This window comes from Hevea brasiliensis, chromosome 1 (genome assembly GCF_030052815.1).
Source record: "Hevea brasiliensis isolate MT/VB/25A 57/8 chromosome 1, ASM3005281v1, whole genome shotgun sequence".
In the NCBI taxonomy this organism is placed as follows: Eukaryota; Viridiplantae; Streptophyta; class Magnoliopsida; order Malpighiales; family Euphorbiaceae; genus Hevea; species Hevea brasiliensis.
The window spans coordinates 114,292,972-114,309,012 of record NC_079493.1 but is presented as its reverse complement, the minus strand read 5'-3'; the positions used below and the strand labels follow the sequence as shown (position 1 = coordinate 114,309,012).

At 33.3% G+C, this 16,041-nt stretch overlaps 1 non-coding gene across 1 annotated transcript; it reads right to left on the bottom strand.

Moving 5' to 3' along the window:
* Nucleotides 1-15,375: 15,375 nt before the first annotated feature.
* LOC131169697 (small nucleolar RNA R71) lies at nucleotides 15,376-15,483 on the bottom strand. Its single transcript, XR_009140597.1, has one exon. It is a non-coding gene; the product is annotated as a small nucleolar RNA R71 (small nucleolar RNA).
* Nucleotides 15,484-16,041: the final 558 nt, after the last annotated feature.

The following is a 16,041-nucleotide window of genomic DNA, read 5'->3' as shown; positions in this document are numbered from 1 at the left end:
TTTAGAGCCGGCACTCTGCCGGATTTTCTATAAAATTTGCGAAAAAATTCAAATTAATCAAAATTGTAAATAAATAAGTAAAAAGGGTAAATTGAATTGAAATATGATTTGGTGCTCACTGCAGTAAGTGTGGCATATCTTCGCTACACTATAGATTTTGTAAGGGTGTCACAATATATATATATATATATATATATATATATATATATATATATATATATATATATATATAATAATAATAATAATAAAAAATTATTATCCAACAGTAATTATGATCAACCCAATTCAATATCAATTATAAAAAAAAAATAAATTTCTAGAGTAGTTGTAACAGATCAATAAAAGAAAATAAAATTAGATTTACCTATTATTGAACAAGGAATGAGAATTTTTACCTTGAAAATAGAATCGAAGGTGATGAATAGAGAAGTAAAAATTTAGGGATTCTCTGCGCACATCATATTATATATATATATATATATATATATATATATATATATATATAGTTTAAAAGATAATGAAAATACCTGTTGAGAGTATTTGATAGAAAAAAGAGGTGACAAACAGGTTTTGAGAGTAAAATTTAGCAGAAGAGATGATTAAGGTATATATATATTTCAAGAATTCTATTAGGTGTAGAATGGGATAAGAGTTATTATTGAACTAGGTTGTTCAGATTGCAGATATATATTTAATTTCAAAAATAATATATATATATTTAAAATAAATAAGCAGACTATCCAATGAAATATATATATATTTTTTATAAATATATTAAATTATTATTAACTAATTAAAATAAAATAATAATAAATAATAAATATATATGATTTTCACAAAAATGTTCCAAAAAAAAAAAAATTAACACTTCGTGATTTTTATAATTTTATCCTGCACTTTTTTCTAACAATTACATATTAATCTATTAAGGACGATTTAATTGTATCCTGTCGTACGAACAGCATTGATTTTTTAATCTAAGAACTGATAATCAGAAGAAACTAAAGAGAAGGTTAATAACATGACTCCATTTATATATATATATATATATATATATATATATATATATATATATATATATAAAGATAATTAAAAGTGAGCAGGATGATTTAAGCAAAAATTAAGAAGACTCGTATATTTACAATACTTGACCTTTAATAGTATTTAACCTATTAAAAATTGAGATAAGTTTGAATGCCATGTTTGGCGGATCACATTATGGGAATTGGATGTAATAAATTTATTAACATCACGTGGCTGTGCTCAATTATTGTTTGTATAATGCAACTTGTCTTCTCTGCATTTTCTGCCAACGTGGATGTGGCTTTGTCTTCCAATTGGATTGATAAGGTTTATTATCCTTTTGAAAAGACAACTCCCCATGTTCCACCGACAAGCCATTGTTGGATTGAAGAACACTTTTAATTGTGCTAATCTTTTATGTGAGTCGGAGACGGTGTTGAAATTTGATATTAAAAAAATATAAAATAAAAAAATATAAATAGTTAAATTATAATATTAAATTAATTAATTATTTCAATATGTGAAATTATATAATAATTTATATGAATTTAAATTAAAATAAATCAATTTATAATTTAACAAACATTTTCTCCGACCTATTAAACTCAGCACCAAGCCAAGCTTAGGGAGATCGGCTTGAGCAGCATGCGAAGCACAACAGGCTCGCCCACAACGCTGGCCGAGCTCAAAGGAGCGCAGCGCCTGGGGTGGAACCAAGCCAGTTGGTTAAGGACCGGAAGACACTGTTTCAAACGCTTCAGAAAGGCTCTTAATGGAGTGGATGTGGATCGACGTTGCAGGTGGGTCACCCTTGTCACTCACTAGCAGCGCGACCTGTCGCACCACCGGACAAAATCATGCTGCCTCCTTTATTGACTTATTTTTTGCTTTTGGACTTGTAATTTTTTTTTTTATAAGAAGTTAAAGCAACATTAATTTTTTTTAATCTAAGGACTGATAATCAGAAAAAACTAAAGAAAAAGTTAATAAACTCTATTTATATAAAAAAAAAATATAATTAAAAGTGAGAAAGATGATTTAAGCAAAAATTAAGAAGACTCACATATTTGCAGTACTTGACCTTCAATAGTATTTAACCCATTAAAATTTGAAATGAGTTTTGAATGCCACGTTAGGTAGATCACATAATAGGTATTGGATGAAATAAATTTATAAACATCAAGCGGATGTGCTCAATTATTGATTTCTACAATTTATATAATTATAGATTATACCTAAGTAAGTTGAATCAGTAAAAGACACTCTCTCTGTCGTGCAACTCGTCTTCTTCGCATTTTCTGTGAGCATGCGCGTGCCTTTGTAGTCTAATTGGTTTGATAAAGTTTGTTATCCTTTTGAAAAGACGACCTCCACATGTTCCACCGACAAGCCATTGTTGGATTGAAGATCTCTTATGATTGTGCCAATTTTTTATGTGAGTTAGAGGCAAAGGATGAGTTTAGTGATCCGAAAATAAAGCCATGCCCTCCACGAAGTGTGCATAGACGCTTGGTTAGGTTGGTAATGTATTATTGATATCCCAACTCAAACTAGCTACGGGATCTTGATCGACAATAAAATTTGGCTTGGCATAATTTCCCAATTTCCATAACAAATTTAAGCCTATGCAAAGCCTAATAAAATGCCAAATTTTATTAAAAAATGATAAAATCTAACCAATAATATTAAATATTATAATCATTCTCCTGTTTCTTTTCTCATTTCCAATTTCTATAAATCAGAAATTTATCATTGGACAAAAAAATTCACTAATTTTATTGTTGTTTCTTATAATTAATATATACAATAACGATTTTATTTAAAATATATCGCTTATTTGATAAATTTAAAATTTTTTTTATTCAAATAAAAATTAAGTGATAATTAAAAGTGATTATGCATAAATTCAAGAGATGCATGATTGACCTTAGAAAAGGATGGCCATGTGGGGGATGCGTAATATTGGCCCCGAGTTGGTGGCAGATAGCTGTTCTTAATTTATGCGATATATTAATTAATTTTTTTAATTATTTATTTATTTATTAAAATAATAAAAAAACTTAACAAAAACAGATAAACTAAGCTCAAATCAATAGACTTCCTTAACATACTCCTCAGACCTAAAATATTAGATGAAAAAATTTGGTGTAACATTAGAATTAGAGTATTATACCATATGTTATAACTAGTATATAGTAAAGCAACCCTAGTCAAACTATATGCAGCTAAATTAACTTGTTTCCAAAACCAAGTTATATATATATATATATATATATATATATATATATATATATATATATATATATATATATATATATATATTCTTAGATGTCTTTATATTGCAATTATATTATATATTTAATTACAATTATTAACTATGTTAATATTTGATGTTATGGAATAGAACATCAATTATATAAATGTAATCAATTATATTTAAAGTTACTAATCATCATTACATATAAAAATAGATATAATCATAATTATTTTTTTATCATTTATTATGAACATAACCATCACTTGGTCAGCATTGCTACCACTACCATTGCCACTATCACTATCCCTACCTTGTCGCACTACCACCACCATTCTGTTACTATCATCGTTATCACTATCATCACCACTTGACTATCGTTAGCTATTGCCACCTCTACCACCATTTGACCACTACCACTACCTCACCTTGCCACCGCCAATATCTAACCACCACTGTTGTCAATACAACAACCACTTAGACACTACTATCACTTAATTACAACTTTAATGCATTAAATAATTAATCACAATGCATTACATTACATTTTATCAAACATAATCTAAAATCAAATTGAAAAATAAAGACAATTCATCAATGTGAATTGGTTTTTAGATAATACATACTATGGATGCTTTTGATTTCAATCCAACTCGCAGGACAACTCCATTAATTTTTTGTAGCTCGATTAATTTTTTGTAATCTCATCTTATTTTTTCTATTGTGCAGAGCGAGGGGCGATAAGATTAGATTTTTCTATTCCGAATCTTTGAAACCTACCCACACTATAATATATTATTATTTTTTATTAAAAATTTATTTTTTTATTTTAATATACTCAAGTACTTAAATATTAAAATTTTACTATTAAGATTATATTGCTGATTTGTATTTCTAACTTATAATTTAATTTTTAATAAATAAATTTTGTTGTTTAATGATAAATTAAAATTAAAAAAAGAAAAAAAGAAAATTGCCACAGAATATTTGTCCGGCCTCACTCCCTGCACAGAAAAGTTTTCATTCCAAGCCCGATCTCGACGAGATGAGAATGGGAAGAGCAATCATTGCCCGATCTCAACGAGATGAGAATGGGAAGAGCAATCATCACCCCGATTTTACCTGTTAGTATTCCAAAGAGGTACACGGCTATCAACTCCATGCAATCAATTTAAAATTAATTTTTTAATTTGATATTCATGAGTTTCAATTCATCATATGTAATGAAATGATACCTTTAATTCAATTATACAAGCTTTGAGTGCCATGTAGGTAGATTACATGGTAGGCATTAAATTAAATAAATTTACGAAACTAATTATTATTTTATTACCCCTGTTTTACAACTTTTCTTTCCTACAATTTTTTTTTTTAATTTTATCAAAAAATTAACTTCTTTCAATTCAACCAAAAATAAAAAAATATAAGTCTAGAAATCTAACACAAGCATATTCTGAACTTTAAATAAATTGATTATTAGCACTCTTAATACACTCAATATTTATAAAAGTTTAAAGAACAAAATAAATCAAATTTGTGACTGAGTTTCTTAGGCCATTTGCTAACTAATGGACTATACCTCTTGAAAGACAAAGAAATGCCTATTACCATGAAGCTTGTTCGTATGCCAAATAAATCGGTCTAAACATTGTATGATTTGATTTTTCTTTTCTTTCTAAGCATAAATACCGCAGGAGGCTAGAGGAGAATGGATAAAAGAAGGTACAAATTTCTTGCAGAAATTGGTAAAAATCCAAATAAAATCTAAACAAACAAAAGAAAGGAAAAAAAAAAAAAAAGAAATAGAGAGAGGAAGAAGAAGAAAATTTTTTTGCTTAAAATGCAAAAAAAAGAAAGCAAATATTTGGATGATTATTATAATTAGACTCAGGTTAATAATTTATGCTAAAATTAATAAAATTAAAAAATATTGGATAAATTTGATAAAAAAATAATCTCTCTTCCTAAATAGTTTCCTTAAAGTGAACAATGTTAGGTGGGAGACGGAAAAATTAGATGGAAGGCCCATAAATTGTGAAAATTTTTTAATATATCATTTTATTTTTATATTTAATTTTCGCATAAAAAAAATTAAAGACAGCATATTAAATTAAATGAATAAAAAAAATTTATTTCCCTTTTTGCCAACTCAATTTTTTATTCTCTCTTTGATGTGGCCCAACCGCAAGTGCACGGGTCGTACAAGTAATATAGAAAAGATATCGTTTCCACGAGGAGTTGTGTTAATGATTGAATTTTTGATATAAAAAGTTGATTATATTGAACTATTTTTGAAATTGAAGCAATGAATTGATGGGTTTTGGAATGTGAAATCTATATGTGCAAAATTAATAATCTATTCAACTATTTAATGATTTAACTAAATTTGCGTCAAATTAAAATAAGCAAATTCAAATATGGCAATATTTAAAATGGCAAGCAATTAAATTCAATTAGAAATTAACAATGATAAAAAGGCGATTCCGGAGTTCGGAATTTCATATTCAAGCTATTTTGGGATTTTAAATTGGTTATCCAATCTTGTGGAACTTACGGGTTTTAAGGAGATTAATTCTTAAATCCTTTGAATACCCTTTCGAGTGAAACAAAGAGTGCCTTAATCAATCTAATCCTACTTTCATGGAGTTAGAGTTAATTAAAACCCATTAAGTTCTTTAATTAATCTGTGAATCCTCTTAATCCTTAGTCTATTTCTAGATCTAAGTTAATTAAGTCCAATTCCTTGATTATCTATCACAAGGTTTTCTCCTTTCGATGCCTCAACCATGGATTAAGAACATCACTTAATGGGATCCTACACTAAGCATGTCATTAAGCACACAAGAAATGAATAAAACTCATTAAGACCACAAAATATGGATTACCCAATCAAAATCCACAAAATATCTCAAATATTACATCCCTTACTCCAGAATCAAAATAAAACTACTCACTATCCATAATGTTTACAAGATATTCTGAGTTTATAAGGAAATAAAGCTTTAATCTAAGCTAAGAAAAAAGAAACTAAACACTAGAAAGGTAGGAAAAATGTAAGAAAAGAAAGAAATCTCCAAATCTGGTTGGAAATGGAGTGGGAGATGATTGTGACTCTTCAGCTGCTACCTCCCCTATTTCTTTTCTTCCTCTACTTGCTTCCCCCCTTTCTAAAATGGGATAAGGGTCCTATTTATAGCATTTCTAACATGGAGCCCTAAAATAGTGTGTTTGAGGAGGGATTTTCTGAGGGAATCTTCTGCCAGCTCATTAATGAAATCTTTGTGGGACTGCATAAGTGGACTGCATAAGTCATGCAGTCCCTTATACAGTTTTCGGCTGGTTTCTGGTTCACTTATGCGAAACTGCATGACTAGGCGCATAGGTTATGCACAATTCCGTGAGATTGCATAAGGGAGGCGTGAATTTGCATAAGTTATGCACTCTCCTTTTGCACAATTCGGCAGGTGTTGGAACAGTGTTTCTTCTCCTTATGCAGATCTGCATAGCTTATGCGGCAAGTTATGCGCAATTTGGCCAATGCATATTTCAACTTTAAAACTTGTTTTTGACATCTTTGGCTGTAGAAGTCACTCCTCAATGGCAAAATTTCTTTTCAGTCCTTCAAAAACACTATTTTTCCTACAAAACAAAGTAAAAATTACAAATTAATCCAAAATTGACAATTATGAAAAACTAACTAAATAACTAATGAAATTAGCTAAAAGTGACTAATAATTAAATAAAATGGCTATGAAATTAAACCTAAATGATTATGCAAAATGTATGCATCAAATACCCCCAAACTCAAGCTTTTGCTTATCCTCAAGCAAACTTTAAAATGTGATGCAATTTTTAGGGGTGCCTTATCCAAAGAGCTATGAAGATCACCTATTAAAGTAACTTAACACACCTTTAGCCATACCAGCAATCCATATACCCATCCTTCGAAATGCAAAGAATCTAATGCTTATCCAAGCTTTCACCGCTTAGCCATCAAGTCAATTATCAATCAAAATTCCCAAACCAACCAATCAAAAGAGAGAGTCATGCTCAAAAGGAATTCTAGGACAATCAATAACCAAAGTGTCTCTATATAGAATGATGGAATTAAATGAATGAATGGATAATTTTCCAATCCCATAGGCAAATTCCCTACTCCTATCTCCACTAATGTAGCAAGCACTATCAAGAGATCAAAGGTCTTTTTAGGGGTGTAATGGGGCCATGGGGTTCAAAATGAGGCTAAGAAGAAAAATGGGTAAAAAGGATTCAAATCATGAGAATATTTCCAATCTTGACAACATAAGGTACACTTCTTATTTTATTATATATTTTTTTTTCTCTCTCTTTTTTTATTTATTTATTTATTTATATGGAGGAGAAATACACAATGAGAATTGTCAAGTGCTAGCATATTTTACAAAACACATAAAAATGGAGGAACATTTTGATACTTTAACTTGTATTTTGCATTTTCTTTTGATGATTGTCCCTAAAATTTGCCACCCCCAAACTCATTTCTTTTAATACTTTGGGTGGATTTCTTTCAATTTGAATGACAACAATGAAAAGCACATATACTAGCACTTTTACAAGATGACAAGCATTTCTTCTCCCTTTTATTGTATTTTTTTTTCTTTTTTTTTTATGTACCTAATATTATAAATAATTATTCTCATGAAAAGGGTTGGAGTGTTTGGTTCATTGGCTAGGTAGCAATAAGGATTTCAAGAAAAATTAGGGATAAAAAGGCTCAAAGGGGTTTGCAAGGGTCAATTTTAAATAGGAAAAGGGCCAAAGGTTTAAAATGAGAAGGTTTAAATCAAAGAATGCCTAATCATCTCTCTTTTCAAGTACAAGCTGGTATTTCACCTTGAAAGGTTTAGAAAATTTATTCTAGGATTGGTGAGACATCATTTGACTACCTTATATCCAATAACTCCCTCTAAACATTCCAATCTCTAAAGGACTAGTTGGGTGGCTTTTTGGCTAAGAAGATATAGGCAAGGGATAAACACTTTAAAACCTTGCACCTCTTAGGAAACTTTCAATCCATAAACCAAACTAAAGGTAAATCAAATCACTCTCATAGGCAACTTTTCAATACTCAAGGGATTTGGCAAAAGATTTTAATGCATGATGCATGATTCCTAAAAATGAGTAATGCATTAACTAAATGGAGGAAGTCTATTTGTGTGCAATGTGTACAATTTCTAAGTGATGTATAATGTGTGTGTAAATGTATTATGTATATGTATGTAAGGATGTATATGTAAAATATTTACAATATATGTAAATGGAATGGGATGAGATGCTCCTATACTCAAAATGTGAAAAATGAAGCAAAAATCAAAATGTGCACCCCCAAACTCAAAATTAGACATTGTCCTCAATGTCTCAAGCAGTGTATTATAAAAACTCAAAGCAAAGGGAATAACCAGGATTAGTGAAAATTAAGAGCAAAAAGAAAGAGTTACCTGGTATAGAGCAGATGAGAATTCAAGATATAATGGGGATGCATAAGAAGCTGCACAGGTTATGCAGAGTAAAGTGCTGTCCAGAACATGTGCATAAGTAGGGTGCATAAGCCATGCGGTTCTGCATAAGTGGCATAAAGGACTGCACAGGCTATGCAGAACATTTGCATAAGGGGATTACAGCCTGTGCAGTTCTGCATGAGTGGCATAAAGGACTGCACAGGCTGTGCAGAACATTTGCATAAGGGGATTCACAGCCTGTGCAGTATATTCAAAAGCTGCTGCATGATGATTAGCAAGGAAAAATGTGCAACCACCAGTAGAAGCATGCAAATATATACAATGTATGGACAAGTATGCACAAAAGGGCAGTAAAGGCAATGAAAATCAATGAAAAACTAATGTAATAGCCATCCAATAGAACTTCAAGAAAAACAGAATTCAAAACAAACTACAATTGTTTGAACATATCTACAAAGAAAAACTCCTAAAAGTTTGAACAAAAGTAAAACAGAAACTAATCTAGTTCTATTATTTTGCCCTTGTCCATAGATATTGCTAAGGGGCTGGTTGGAGCTGGCTGCTGTCGAAATGATGGTGCTGGAGGAGGTGATGGAGGTGGAGGTGGCATTCCCAGAAAAACCATGAGTTGCTTCATCATCTCCTTTAATTCTCTCTGCTTATCTCTGGTTTCCATGACAAAGTCAAATAGTTGATCATGACGATCCTTGAGGGTATCAAGACCAGTGTCAAGTTTCCTATCCACAAAGTATATATCATCACTAAGCCTTTCAAGATAGGTGAATAAGGCTTTAGTGTTGAAGGAAGGAGGGGCTGTGGATGAAGAGGGTTCAGCTGCAGGAGGTGTAGGTTGTGCAGAATCTGCTGGGATGTCCTGGGCAGGCTGAGTGGGTGGTATAGGTTCAGCAGAATGCTGTTGGACTGGTGGGACAGAATGTGCCTTTGGTTGTGCAGTGGTTGCTGTGTCTGCTGCTGGTTGTGCAGTGTCAGGAGGTGGCAAACTGAATCCAGTTTTGGATAGGTGTGTAGCATCAAAATATAAAGTATCTGAAAGTGCTGGTATTGGATGCTCCTCCGGATTAAAACCAAAATGCTTGGCTATGACAGTTATGAGCCCACCCAAGACAATGTCACCTATGGATTTGGTAGCAATATGTAATACATGCTCACAAAAGAAGTAACCAGGAGAAACCTTGACCTTGTGAAAAGAACACCATAACATGAATAATTCAGATTTCCCAACAGCACCAGAACTAGTCCCTTTGCCCAAGATAGTGCTAGCAATAAGCCTATGGATAAATCTAAGTGCAGGGTCTAGTATTTGAGAAGTTTTGGATCTGCCAGCAGAAAAAGTCTGAGGTTGGTTTGTGATAATTCTCCAAAACTGAGCAGCATTCCAAATACCTTTGTTTGCTACCTCTACCCCTGTATATGGTACTCTAAATAGCCCATCAATTGCAAACCCAAGAATGCTATGAAATTGGTCCAATGATAACTCTCTATTTTGCCCCAAACATCTAAATTTCATAGTTGGCTTATAATTTACGTCATGCAATTTCAGGGTAGCAGAAAATGAGGAAATAAATTCCAAAACTAAAGCTAGATAAACTATTTCTTGCTTATGCACAAATTCCATCCAACCCATACCATCAAGGTAAGCAACAACATTATCAAATAAATTAGCTGATTGAAGGGCCTCTGCAGAAATATACCTAGTGGGTTGTATTTTCCTGTCCTTGAGTCTCTTAAAGGTTGCCTTGTGAGTTGCATCAGGAAGAGGCCAAGGTAGTTTTGATACCTGTGTTGCTACTGATGTTTGCTTTTTGTTGGAAGAGGGTGATTTGGCTTGTGTGGAGGCTGAAGTTTTTGGGTTTTTGGGTGGAGGTTCTGACATTGGGGTGGTGGGTGGTTCTTTGCGTTTTGAGAGAGGAGGTGCAGAAGCTATGGGTCGGGTGGATTTCGACCTGATTTTTCTCTTGTAAGTGGCTGTGGGAGGTGGAGGAGGGGTTTCTTGTGGAGGGGAATCGGGGTTGGGAGGCCGCATTGCCAAGGGCGAAACTTGGAGAGGGGAGGTTTGAGGGGAATGAGGAGGCGACTCCATTGGGTTGTCGATGGTGAGGATGGAGGAGATGAGGGAGAAAATGAAAGATGCAGAGGGTAGCTAGGGCTAAGGCGGCGAAAAGATGAGTGGAGCAGAAGGGAAGGGGTAATGCCGGAATAAATGGACGTGGGGTGGAAAAGGAGTGAACAGGAATATCGGGAGGTGGAGGTGGGAAAATGGGTGCCGAAAACAAGTTTTGATTTGAACAGGACATGTGTTAAGGCTGCATAAGGGGAAAAGTGGGTGTGCATAACTTATGCACTCTCTTATGCAGGTTTCGGTGGAAGATAAACAGTGTGAAAAACTGATTATGCAAGAGTGCATAGCTTATGCGCTAACTTATGCAAGTTTTGGTTAAAAATGGAAGTATAGGAATTGTAGTCATGCAAAAGTGCATAAGACGTGCACTCTCCTTATGCACCTCTCGGCAGGTTTTGGTTTTCAGAATTTGTGGTCATGCGGAAGTGCATAAGTTATGCACTCTCCTTATGCAGGTCTCGGCAAGTTTTGAAATTCAGAGTTGGTGGTTATGCAGAAGTGCATAAGTCATGCACTCTCCTTATGCAAGTCTCGGCAGGTTTTAATTTTTGGAGAGTGTGGTCATGCGGAAGTGCATAAGTTATGCACTCTCTTTATGCAGGTCTCGACAGGTTTTGAAATTCAGAGTTGGTGGTCATGCGGAAGTGCATAAGTTATGCACTCTCCTTATGCAAGTCTCGGTAGGTTTTAATTTTTGGAGAGTGTGGTCATGCGGAAGTGCATAAGTTATGCACTCCCCTTATGCACAATTCGGCAGAAAGAGAAAATGCAGGATTTGAAGTCATGCAGAAGTGCATAAGTCATGCACACACTTATGCAAGTCTCGGTAGGTTTGAAATTTGACAAAAATGTGGCCATGCAGAGTTGCATAAGCTATGCACCTCCTTATGCAGTTTGCAACAAAGATGAAAATGGCAAGAATTGTGGTTATGCAGGATTGCATAAGCTATGCAGTTACTTATGCACAATTCAACAAGATTGAGATTACAATTGAAAATGATTTGCAAGTATGAAAAATACCCTAGAATGAAGAAATATAATTCTATGAAGCATAAATCATGAGAAATTATTATAAAAAACACATCAATATATACAAAGTCCATCAAAATTGCATCACACAAGCTTATAGAAGTGGATCCTGCATAAGAGGCATTTGTGAATCATGCCATTTCAATCAAATTCTGCAAATAAGCATTTAGCACATTAAGACTCAATAAAATCTGCATAAAGTTGCATCTATCCACAAATGAGAATGGACTCCCCAAGTTATGCCAAGAAAATGCAGTATGTCCACCTTAAATCTCACAACCCAAATACGCTCAAAACTGCAAAAATGACTCACTTACCACCATATTAACATTATAAGCAAAAATACTTAAAAGTTACACACCCAACCTCACCAAGAACATAAGTCATCTGCTGTAGACCCTTCGTTGCTGCAAAATTTCATTTTTTTTTTCTCTGCATAAACCAGATAGCAAACCTGCACAGGTTATGCAGTAAAAATCAATCAATTTTGGGAGAGTTGAAGGATAAAATTTCAGATTAAGAATCACTCCCCAGCAGTTCACCAACCTTCCTCCATTGAAATACATCTACAAGGGACAAGATTCAACAGTGTCAAAAATTGAATTTGGGGAGATTTAAGATAAAAACAAAAGCAATGTAAATAAAAGTAAATCAACAAAAAGCAAAATAAAAGAACTTGGGATGCCTCCCAAGAGGGCTAATTTATAGTCCTTAGCTAGACTTTTCATGCATTTCACTGAAAAGAGGTGAGGGATTAGAGAGCTTGTAATAGCTTGCTCCCTTTATTGGGTCTCCAGTTATGTAATGTTTCAATCTATGCCCATTGACCTTAAAATTTCTAGATTTTTCACTCCAAATTTCAATTGCTCCATAAGGGAAAACCTTAGAAACTCTATATGGACCAGTCCACCTTGATTTAAATTTTCCAGGGAACAATTTCAATCTTGAGTTGAACAATAAAACTGAATCACCCTCTTTGAATTCCTTTTTTCTAAGATGCTTATCATGCCAAACTTTAGTTCTTTCTTTGTAAATATGATGCATACATTTTGCATAATCATTTAGGTCTAATTTCATAGCCATTTTATTTTATTATTAGTTATTTTTAGCTAATTTCATTAGTTATTTAGTTAGTTTTTCATAATTGTCAATTTTGGATTAATTTGTAATTTTTACTTGTTTTGTAGGAAAAATGGTGTTTTTAAAGGACTGAAGAGAAATTTTGCCATTGAGGAGTGACTTCTACAGCCAAAGATGTCAAAAACAAGTTTTTAAGCTGAAATATGCATTGACCAAATTGTGCATAACTTGCCGCATAAGCTATGCAGATCTGCATAAGGAGAAAAATCATTGTTCCAATACCTGCCGAATGGTGCATAAGGAGAGTGCATGGCTTATGCAGATTCACACCTCCCTTATGCACTTTCACGGAATTGTGCATAACCTATGCACCAAGTCATGCAGTTTCGCATAAGTGAACCAGAAACAGCCGAAAACTGCATAAGGGACTGCATAACTTATGTAGTCCACTTATGCAGTCCCACAAAGGTTTCATTAATGAGCTGGCAGAAGATTCCCTCAGAAAATTCCTCCTAGAACACACCATTTTAGGGCTCCATGTCAGAAAATGCTATAAATAGTCCCATTTCCCATTTTAGAAAGGGGGGAGACAAGGAGCAGAAAAGGAAAGGAAGAGGAGAGGCAGCAGCTGAAGGGTCACATTCACCTTTCACACCATTTCCAATCAGATTTGGAGATTTCTTTCTTTTCTTATATTTTTCCTACATTTCTAGTGTTTAGTTTCTTGTTTCTTAGCTTAGATTGAAGCTTTATTTCCATTTAAACTCATAATATCTTGTAAGCATTATGGATAGTGAGTAGTTTACTTAGATTCTGGAGTAAGGGTTGTAATATTTGAGATATTTTGTGGATTTTGATTGGATAATCCATATTTTGTGGTCTTAATGAGTTTTATTCATTTCTTGTGTGCTTAATGATATGCTTAGTGTAGGATCCCATTAAGTGATGTTCTTAATCCATGGTTGAGGCACCGAAAGGAGAAGGCCTTGTGATAGATAATCAAGAAATTGGACTTAATTAACTTAGACCTAGAAGTAGGCTAAGGATTAAGAGGAATTCACAGATTAATTAAAGAACCTAATGGGTCTTAATTAACTCTAACTCCACGAAAGTAGGATTAGATTAATTAAGGCACTCTTTGTCTCACTCGAAAGGGTATTCAAAGGATTTAAGAATTAATCTCCTTAAAACCCGTAAGTTTCACAAGATTAGATAACCAATTTAAAAATCCCAAAATAGCTTGAATATGAAATCCCGAACTCCGGAATCGCCTCTTTATCTTTGATTAATTTTCAATTAATTGCTTGCCATTTTGAATATTGCCATATTTGAACTTGCTTATTTCAATTTGATGCAATTTTAGTTAAATTAATACATTGTTGAATAGATTATTAATTTTGCACATATAGATTTCATACTCAATACCCATCAATTTATTACTTTAATTTCAAAAATAGTTCAATTTAGTCAACCTTTTATATAAAAAATTCAATCATTAACACAACTCCTCGTGGGAACGATATCTTTTCTATATTACTTGTACGACCCGTGCACTTGCGGTTGGGCCACATCAAGTTTTTGGCGCCGTTGCCGGGGAGTTGTTTGTTTAAGATTGAATTCTTGATTATTTTAGTTGTTTATAGTTTTATCTTTGTTATCTTTTCATTTTGTGTTTGTTTGTTCTTTTTCAGGTACTTTTAATCTTTTATGAGAAGAGCTAGAAGCACAAGTGACACATCCTTATTGTTTGATCCTGAAATTGAGAAATTTTATAAAGCCAACAAGAAAGAAACCAGAAAAAGAAAAGAAGCATTGAGAGAAACTGAATTAGAAGCAGAAACCAGAAAAAGAAAAGAAGCATTGAGAGAAACTGAATTAGAAGCAGACATGGCTGATGAAAGAATTAGAATTGGTGGTAATATTGGAAATGATCGAAACAATGAAAATGCAGCCCAAGGTGAAGAAGTTATAAATGCTAGTGTGCCTAGGGGAAGTATGATGGATCATGCTTTTCCTCGTTTTGATGACTTGAGAGAAAGTATAGCAAGACCAAGAATTGATGCAAATAGTTACAAGATGGATTTTGGAGTTCTACAAATGATTCAAAATTTCCAATTTGGGGGACATCCTTCTGAAAATCCACACACACATTTGAAGAAGTTTGCTATGATTTGTGATATGCAAAAACAACCTGGAGTGTCTGATGATGCAGCAAGATTGAAGCTATTTCCATTCTCTTTGAAAGATAGAGCATTGGATTGGCTTGATTCTTTACCTCACAACTCCATCACAAATTGGGAGCAGCTCATTGATGCATTTCTTGCACAATATTTTCCACCTGGAAAAACTCAAGAGTTGAGGAATCAAATGACAGCTTTTAGACCAAGAGAGGATGAAACTCTATATGAGTCATGGATGAGATGGAAGGAATTAGAGAGACAATGCCCACATCATGCCATTCCGAAATGGATGATAAATCAGAATTTTTACACCAATGTCACTCCTGCAATTAGAGGGATTATTGATGCTCAAACAGGAGGAGAATTTATTATGAAGCATGAAGATGAAGCTTATGAGCTATTGGAGAAAATTGCAAAGAACACTCATCTTTGGAGTAGTCCAAGAGGACCAGCTCCAACTCAAAAAAGGCAAGGTGCTGGGATGTATGATCTTGATCCGTTCAACATGATTAATGCAAAGTTTGATGCACTTACAAATGTTTTGGCTAAGAAGATGGAAGATTTAAGTATGTTGGTTAGTTCATCATCATCATCTGGAAGTTCACAACAAGTGGCTTATGCAGAAGGAACTACCAGCTGTGGAGTAGACTATGGAGAACAAGCAGCATATGTTGGTAATTATGGAAACAAGCAAATGGGGAATCCTTACTCTCAAACTTATAATCCAACTTGGAGGAATCATCCCAACTTTTCATGGGGAAATCAGCAAAATCAAGTTCCAAATCAGAATTTTCAACCACAACAGCAACAAAGAATTCCATATCAGCAAAATAGGCA